The 7,653-nt window shown below is 48.6% G+C and overlaps 1 pseudogene; it reads right to left on the bottom strand.

Moving 5' to 3' along the window:
• Positions 1–805: 805 nt before the first annotated feature.
• LOC119311096 lies at positions 806–4,793 on the bottom strand (annotated as a pseudogene).
• Positions 4,794–7,653: the final 2,860 nt, after the last annotated feature.

Genomic DNA, 7,653 nt, shown 5'->3' on the forward strand with positions numbered 1-7,653 from the left:
GAAGACCTCGGGGCGGCGACGCAGCGGTCCGAAGGGATGATGCGACGGCAACATGTGTCTCGATCGGCGGTAGGCTCGTGCTCGGGGACGTGCTTGGTGAAGACAGGCACGTGATCCGTTGATCAGACCGACGGCGGCGTTGTACGCGCCATGGAGAATGACGACACACATATCAGAGTCGATGGCAACGTTGTCGGTCATGTCCCGGGCGATGAAGACGAAGATGGACCGGCAATGGAGACCACGCGGATGAGCGGCCGACAGCAACGCACGAAGGCGTCCCTTGGGCGGCGCGTCCAGCCTTGCCGCGCGGCTGATGACGAAGTGGCCGGTGTAGTCGACGCCGATGTCAGAGTAGAGGAGCGGGGGTCGACAGCGGCAACGGGCGACGCAAACCGATCTTAGATCGGAAAACCCAAAAAAATGCCGATCAAGATGACCGTCGGGTGAGAGAGAGAAAAGCCGGAGCAAGGGCTTGGGAAAAAGACTCTGTAGGGCAGCCGGCCAACACAACCGGCGGACGAACCCTAAGTACAGACGGCGCGGCCCCTGACGGTGGATCGAGGTAAGGCTGATAACATGTTAAAAGGAATAGAGAAGGATTGGTGGAATTGATGTATATTGCTTGAGCCTCGTGGGCATATATGTAGGAATACAATGACCAACTTGAAGTATAAGACAAGGCAGGACAAATCCTAGTCTATCTTATGTTTCTAATGAATCAAATATACTCAACAACTACAAACCAATGGAAACACGCGAGTTCAGTGTTCAATGGTTTCATACCATTTTTACAGGATATAGATGTGCGTCTCGTTATCAAGGACCATATATAAGCCCACTGGGAGGGAAAAAAAGATAAAACCAGTGTGCATCATTTGCATACATCATCAAATTCGGCAGCGTGTAGCCACGATGACGCGGCAACACCGCTTCACTACAGTCGATGACGCGGCAACACCGCTTCACTCATAAGATCAGTGACATACAATGGACGATGTACTCCCTTCGTTCGGAATTACTTGTCACAGAAATGGATGTATCTAGACGAACGGAGGGAGTATATTGGTAGGAAGGTTTGAGGATCACGCGACTTCACGTTTTAGGCCTTCAGGGGATCTCAGGCTCTGATGGTGAAGTATATCAGGCTCTCGTTTCCAGCCGGTAGCCTGGTGTTTGCCAGTTTAGCAAACTGATTAAGAAACGATCTAACAACTCTTGACATGGAAGATATATATGGTGATGCTATGCAACACACACCAAATGATATATTATTGTGCGAGCGACTTGATTTACCTTCAACATATACTTCAGGAACGTGCTGAAGCTTTTCCCAATTGGGATCTCTAACTGTTCTGCACGAACTCGTCAACATCTCATTGGAGCGACTGAGTCTGAAGCACTCAAGAGACTGCGGCAGCGTTGGAAGCGACCGAATATTCCGGTAGCGATCGAGGCCCAGGACCTTCAGTGACGTCAGGTGCTCCATTTTATCTGGCAAGGTGTCCCAGCTGCAACCGAAGATATAGAGTGAACGGAGGTGAGGGCAAAACCCACCAAGTTCTGGGCCAAGTTCTGTGCTGCAACAGTGCAGGCTGAGTGTGCTCAGATACTTTGGGCCACCATTGTGCCTACCCATCATCCAACTTGGGTATCTCAAACCATCGTAGCAGTATATGGTCAGTGATTCGAGAAGCTTCGGTGGGCATAGACCCTCTAGTACCTCTGTCTGAACTTCCTTTTCTTTTAACTCTGCTCTCTCATCATAATTCCACCACAGTTCCAATGTTCTGAGCCCTTCTTTATCGGCTAGGTTGGCTTCAAGAGCTTCCTGCTGGCTTTCAACATTTTGGAGGCCCAAGATAGTCAGTTTGCCACAAAGCTGGTTTAGGTCGCTGAGTTGCTTTAACTCGCACCCTTGTTCCTCTCTTACTTCAAATGTTTCCAGCGTTCGAAGTAATGTCAGCCTGCCAATGCTTCGAATTTCCCGAAACGGCACTCGGATTATATGTCGCAAGTTGATGAGACTAAACATATCTTCACACGAGTCAAACACCAAATCGCTAATGTTACCAAAATCTAGAACCTGCATGTGGTAAAGCTTGGTCAAAGTGCCTGGTAAAACCAGCCTGCTGTCTGAACCATATCTGGTCATAAAAGCAAGATACCGTAGATGCCTTAGCTGACCAATAGATTCTGGGACTGACAACATACCTTGATCACTAGCTATGGTAAGCACCCGCAACTTCCTTAGCCTCACAAACAGACTCTTGAGGACTTTCTCCTCAACTGGTGTTCTCCCTTCTGCACTGTCAATGATGAGAGTGCGCAGGTTGTCCAATTTACATATTTTCTCATTGATCAATTCTGAACCATAGGTCTGAACAAAAACATGGCGGATGTCTGGGGGAACTTCATCTTCACATCCTTCCATTGTCCAGCTATCTCCTGACCTTTTCCACCGATTCTCAATTCTGAAACAATCACTTCCAGCGACCTTATCCGCTAAATCAAGCAACAGATCATGAACTATATAAGCGTCCGTTTTACTGGAGTACTTCCCCACTCCATGTTGCAGAAATGAGGCTGACACTAGTACATCAAAGTATCCCTGGCAAACATCTTCTGAATCCTTCCCTTCATCGCTACTTCTAGCAAACCCTTCTGCAGCCCAAAGCTTAACTAACTCATGTTGTTCCAACTGACGTCTCCGAGGAAAAATACTGCAGTAAGCGAAGCATTGTCTGACCTGTTCATCAAGATGTTGGTAGCTCCACCACAGAGCTCCCATGGTGTCATCCAAGTGGTTCCCATCTCGCGAAATTCTCCAGTAATCAATGTTTGGCCTCATACGTAGCTGCCCTCCAACAATTTTGGCCACTAGAGGCGACCCCTTTAGCTTTTTTGCAATCTGAGTCGCGATGTCTTCGAGTCTTATTCGGTCATCAGCAGCAACGCACACGTTGTGAAATGCATAGTGCTTGAACAATTTCAGGAAGACATCTTCACCTAGGACTGACATGGGAATACATCTCTGCTCTGCAGCACCCAGAGCTATCAATGCATCTTTAGTTCGGCTAGTCACCAGGATCTTGCTTCCTGCTTCTCCAGCGTTCAGCGGTGAAAGTATCTGTTGCAGCTTCTCATACTGCCTCACATCTCTATTATTGTACCAAACATCATCTAGTACCAAGAGGAACCGTTTTCCATGCAGTACCTTCTCCAAATTAGTTTGTAAGGTGTCAAGATTATTGAACTGAGGGCACGGGGTCCTGCTAGCGGCCTCACATAACAAGGTTGAAATGACCATCCTTTTGCTCACGGGCACAAACAAGTTGTGAAAGGGTTGATTTCCCAGAACCACCGATGCCATGAATGCCGATTACGGAATAACATTGAACACTCTTGGTGTCTGGTTGAGCACCTTCTTCCTTATCATGAAGCATTGCTACTATGTTATCACAATCTTTATCTCGTCCGATGACCACAGATGGAGGCCTCGCCGTAGTGACTGCACCTCGTGAGTTGGCAGGTTTGGTCAGATTAGTGTTACTTTTGTTTGTAAAGTTCATCTGTTCAAAAAATCCACATGCATCATTTATGACCTTTTCTATTTTTTCTAGGCTCTGCTTCAACTCGATTTTTGACATGCCACACTGCTGCAAAACAAAATACCAAGCGAGGAAATCTATGAATGAGAAAATATTTCTACGGATCCGAGAAACATACATTGAAAAACTGAAGGAAGTTTAATTTTCAGCTTGATTTGCAAAATAAGGTTATTTTTAATATCATCCAACCTTCCACCAACTCAGATTTTGTTCGTCACTTCGTCGCTTGTTCCAAGAAAGCTTATGGTTGTTAAGTTGTAAAGTCAGTCTGCCTCAAATAAACCGGAAAATCAAGGGTTGGATGATATTCACTTTTGGCAATTCTAACATATTTTCATGTAGTACATTTTGCACAAAAACCTTTATGCCTGAGAGAGAAAATCAGAAGAACAAACACAGAGGTAGAAAAGCACCTCATCTTTCAGGGCATTGCACTTTTTCACGGCAGACTTCAAGAGCTTCTTCACACGATTCTTGTTCCGTCGAGGCGTGGCCACCTCTAACTTGAGATAGTCATCTTGTATCTGTTTCTCGAGACGGTAATACTCAACATCATCCAAGATGTCCTCTGCTTCGTAGAAAGCAGACTTCAGATCGCTGAACAGCTGCTCCAGACAAGGCCTGTAAGGGCTCTCCTCAACTACTTCCATCACGCGCTGTAGCAGCAAAATCTTTGGCTCCAGTTCCTTGAGCTTCCCCGAAGCATCCAAGTTGAGGACGGAGGAGGCCTTCTTGTAAAGCTCAGAGATGATGGGCGAGGCGACCCACCCAGCGGCCTTCATGGCCCACCCAACAGCGACAGCAGCCGACACCGGATCCGCCATTAGAAGACGCAACTCATCGGGCGATTTGCTGGAGAGTATGCCGACATGAGAGTGAATCCACATGGAACTCCAAAAAGCAAGCGTAGCGTAGATGGGGTTAATCTAGAGGCTGGGTGTGGGGGTAAATTACCTTGGCCGAAAGCGGTGAGGGTCAGGTCAAATCCGGCGGCTGAAGGTCCGGAGATGCTTGGCTGATGGCGGTCGATTCCGTGTGACGAGGAGGTCCGGGACGGCGTTCAGCGGCTGGAGGCGGTCGGCGTGTCTAGGTTTCCGGCAGCGGAGCGGTGGCCGGAAATGGAATGGCCGAGACCATAGCGCCGCTGCTGCGCGTGTGGGGCCGGCGAGAGTGAAGGGAAAGTTTTTCCAACTCTCCAACAGCCTATTTTCCAAAAAAAAATGCTTATAGGCGCCGGTGCGCCGGCCGAACTGTTCGGCCGGTCCAGCCCCAGCCACCCGATAAAACGATTAAGGGCCGTTAGATCTGATCTCTGATTCGTCTTCCTCCTAGTTATCCCCCGCCACAGCTATCGTTCGACACCCCGCCATCCCCAGCGACCAAGCTTGAAGAACCACCGCGGCGTCACCGTTGCCGATTGGCGCCCTCGCCGGTCGTCCTCGTCGACGGGGCCGCTCACCGCCGCAGCTCGCCGGGGGCACTCGCCAGATGCAGCTCTGCCTTTGCATCTCAATGTGTCTCGCACCCCCCAAGATGCAGTTCCGCCGCCCGCGCTTGCCATGGATGCAACTTCGCCGCCCCCGCACTCGCCATGGATGGATCCCGCCCTCGCCACCTGCGCACGCCATGGATGCAGCTCCGTCTCGCCGGCGATTGATTGGTTCCAGCAAATAGAAATGCCCGTTGTAGCATTTTTCGTTGTCGGTCGTAGCAAAATGGAGACACGGTTGCAGGAAAAAAAACGTCGTTGTCGTCGTCACCGTCGACCCTCGCAGCTCAGCTGTGATGGATGTCGCAAAACGTTATGCCGGTTGTAGCAAAAAGCGGTGCTAGTTATAGCAAAACGCAATGCCGGCTATGTGTTGTAGCAAAACGTGACGCCGGTCGTAGCAAAATGCTATGCCGGTTCTAGAAAAATCTATGTCGGTTGAAGCATGTAGCAAAATGCAGCGTTTTATCATCTTCTTCCACCTCCAGCCGTCGCTGGTTGAATCTTTCTTATTTTTATAGTGTCTAGTTGTAGCTTTCTCTCTGAATGGTTGGAGCTTTTTCCAACAACCGTTGAAGCTTTTCTACCAAAAGGTTGTAGCTATTCTCTTTTAAGCAGCGCTTGGTAAGGCTTTTTGTGTCGTTTCGGTTGAAGCTTTTTTCATCGAAGGTTGTAGCATTTCATGTCAACGGTTGTAGCTTTCCGGTGATGGCGCTGACCGCTTGTAGCTTTCTCTACATCCAGTTGAAGCTTTTCATCTAGGGGGATGAAGTATTTTTTAAACGGTTGCAACATGAGGGGGTGCGACGATTCTGCAGAAGCCTCCGGTGTCATCCATCGCCGCCCGGCTCGTCGGCGGCGAGGCAGAACCACGAGGCGTGTGGGAGTTGCAACCGATGGGAATGGGATTGGTCAACAGTGTTGCTGCATCCAATGGCGAGTGGGGCTGCAAGCGTGGCGGGGTGAGATCTACATCCATGGCAGGCGGGGATTCGATCTTCCATGGCCGACGGCGAGCTACTCACGCGCTGCAGCGATGGAGACAGCAGATGCGGGCATCGGTGCTGCGTGCTGCAACGACGGAGGCAGGAGACGAGGATGGGGCGAGACCCGCGGAGCTGCGAGACGGGGATGAGGCGAGATCCGCGGGATAACGTAGGAGGACTAGTCAACTCGGGTCCACCGCGCCACGTGGTTGCTCGCGAGTGGGTCGCGCGTGGGCACGTGGACTGGACCGGCCGAAGCTTGCGCCGACGCTTGATACGTCTCCAACGTATCTATAATTTTTTATTGTTCCATGCTATTATATTATCTATTTTGGATGTTTAATGTGAAGGAAATATGCCCTAGAGGCAATAATAAAGTTATTATTTATTTCCTTATTTCATGATAAATGTTTATTATTCATGCTAGAATTGTATTAACCGGAAACTTAGTACATGTGTGAATACATAGACAAAACATAGTGTCCCTAGTGTGCCTCTACTTGACTAGCTCGTTAATCAAAGATGGTTATGTTTCCTAACCATAGACATGTGTTGTCATTTGATGAACGGGATCACATCATTAGGAGAATGATGTGATGGACAAGACCCATTCGTTAGCTTAGCATCATGATCGTTACAGTTTCATTGGTACTGGTTTCTTCATGACTTACACATGTTCCTCAGACTATGAGATTATGCAACTCCCGAATAGCGGAGGAACACTTTGTGTGCTACCAAACGTTCCAACGTAAAAGGGTGATTATAAAGGTGCTCTACAGGTGTCTCCGAAGGTGTTTGTTGGGTTGGCATAGATCAAGATTAGGATTTGTCACGCCGTGTTTAGGAGAAGTATCTCTGGGCCCTCTCGGTAATACACATCACTATAAGCCTTGCAAGCAATGTGACTAATGAGTTAGTTACGGGATGAAGTATTACTGAACGAGTAAAGAGACTTGCCGGTAACGAGTTTGAACTAGGTCTGATGATACCGACGATCGAAACTCGGGCAAGTAACATACCGATGACAAAGGGAACAACGTATGTTGTTATGCAGTTTGACCGATAAAGATCTTCGTAGAATATGTAGGAGCCAATATGAGCATCCAGTTTCCGCTATTGGTTATTGATCAGAGATGTGTCTCGATCATGTCTACATAGTTCTCGAACCCGTAGGGTCTGCACGCTTAACGTTCAATGATGATTTGTATTATGAGTTATGTGATTTGATGACCGAAGTTTGTTCGGAGTCCCGGATGAGATCACGGACATGACGAGGAGTCTCGAAATGGTCGATACATAAAGATTCATATATTGAAAGGTTGCATTTGGACATCGGAATGGTTCCGAGTGGTTCGGGCATTTTTTCGGAGTACCGGGAGGTTACCGGAACCCCCTGGGAGAAGAAATGGGCCTATTGGGCCTTATTGGAGGAGAGGAGAGAGGCCACAAGGGAGAGGCGCAACTTGATGTCTAATACACAACCTTCTTCTTGTAGACGTTGTTGAGCCTGCAAGTGCAGAGGTTTGTAGGACAGTAGCAAATTTCCCTCAAGTGGATGACCTAAGGT

Source organism: Triticum dicoccoides, chromosome 5B (assembly GCF_002162155.2).
Source record: "Triticum dicoccoides isolate Atlit2015 ecotype Zavitan chromosome 5B, WEW_v2.0, whole genome shotgun sequence".
Classification (NCBI taxonomy): Eukaryota; Viridiplantae; Streptophyta; class Magnoliopsida; order Poales; family Poaceae; genus Triticum; species Triticum dicoccoides.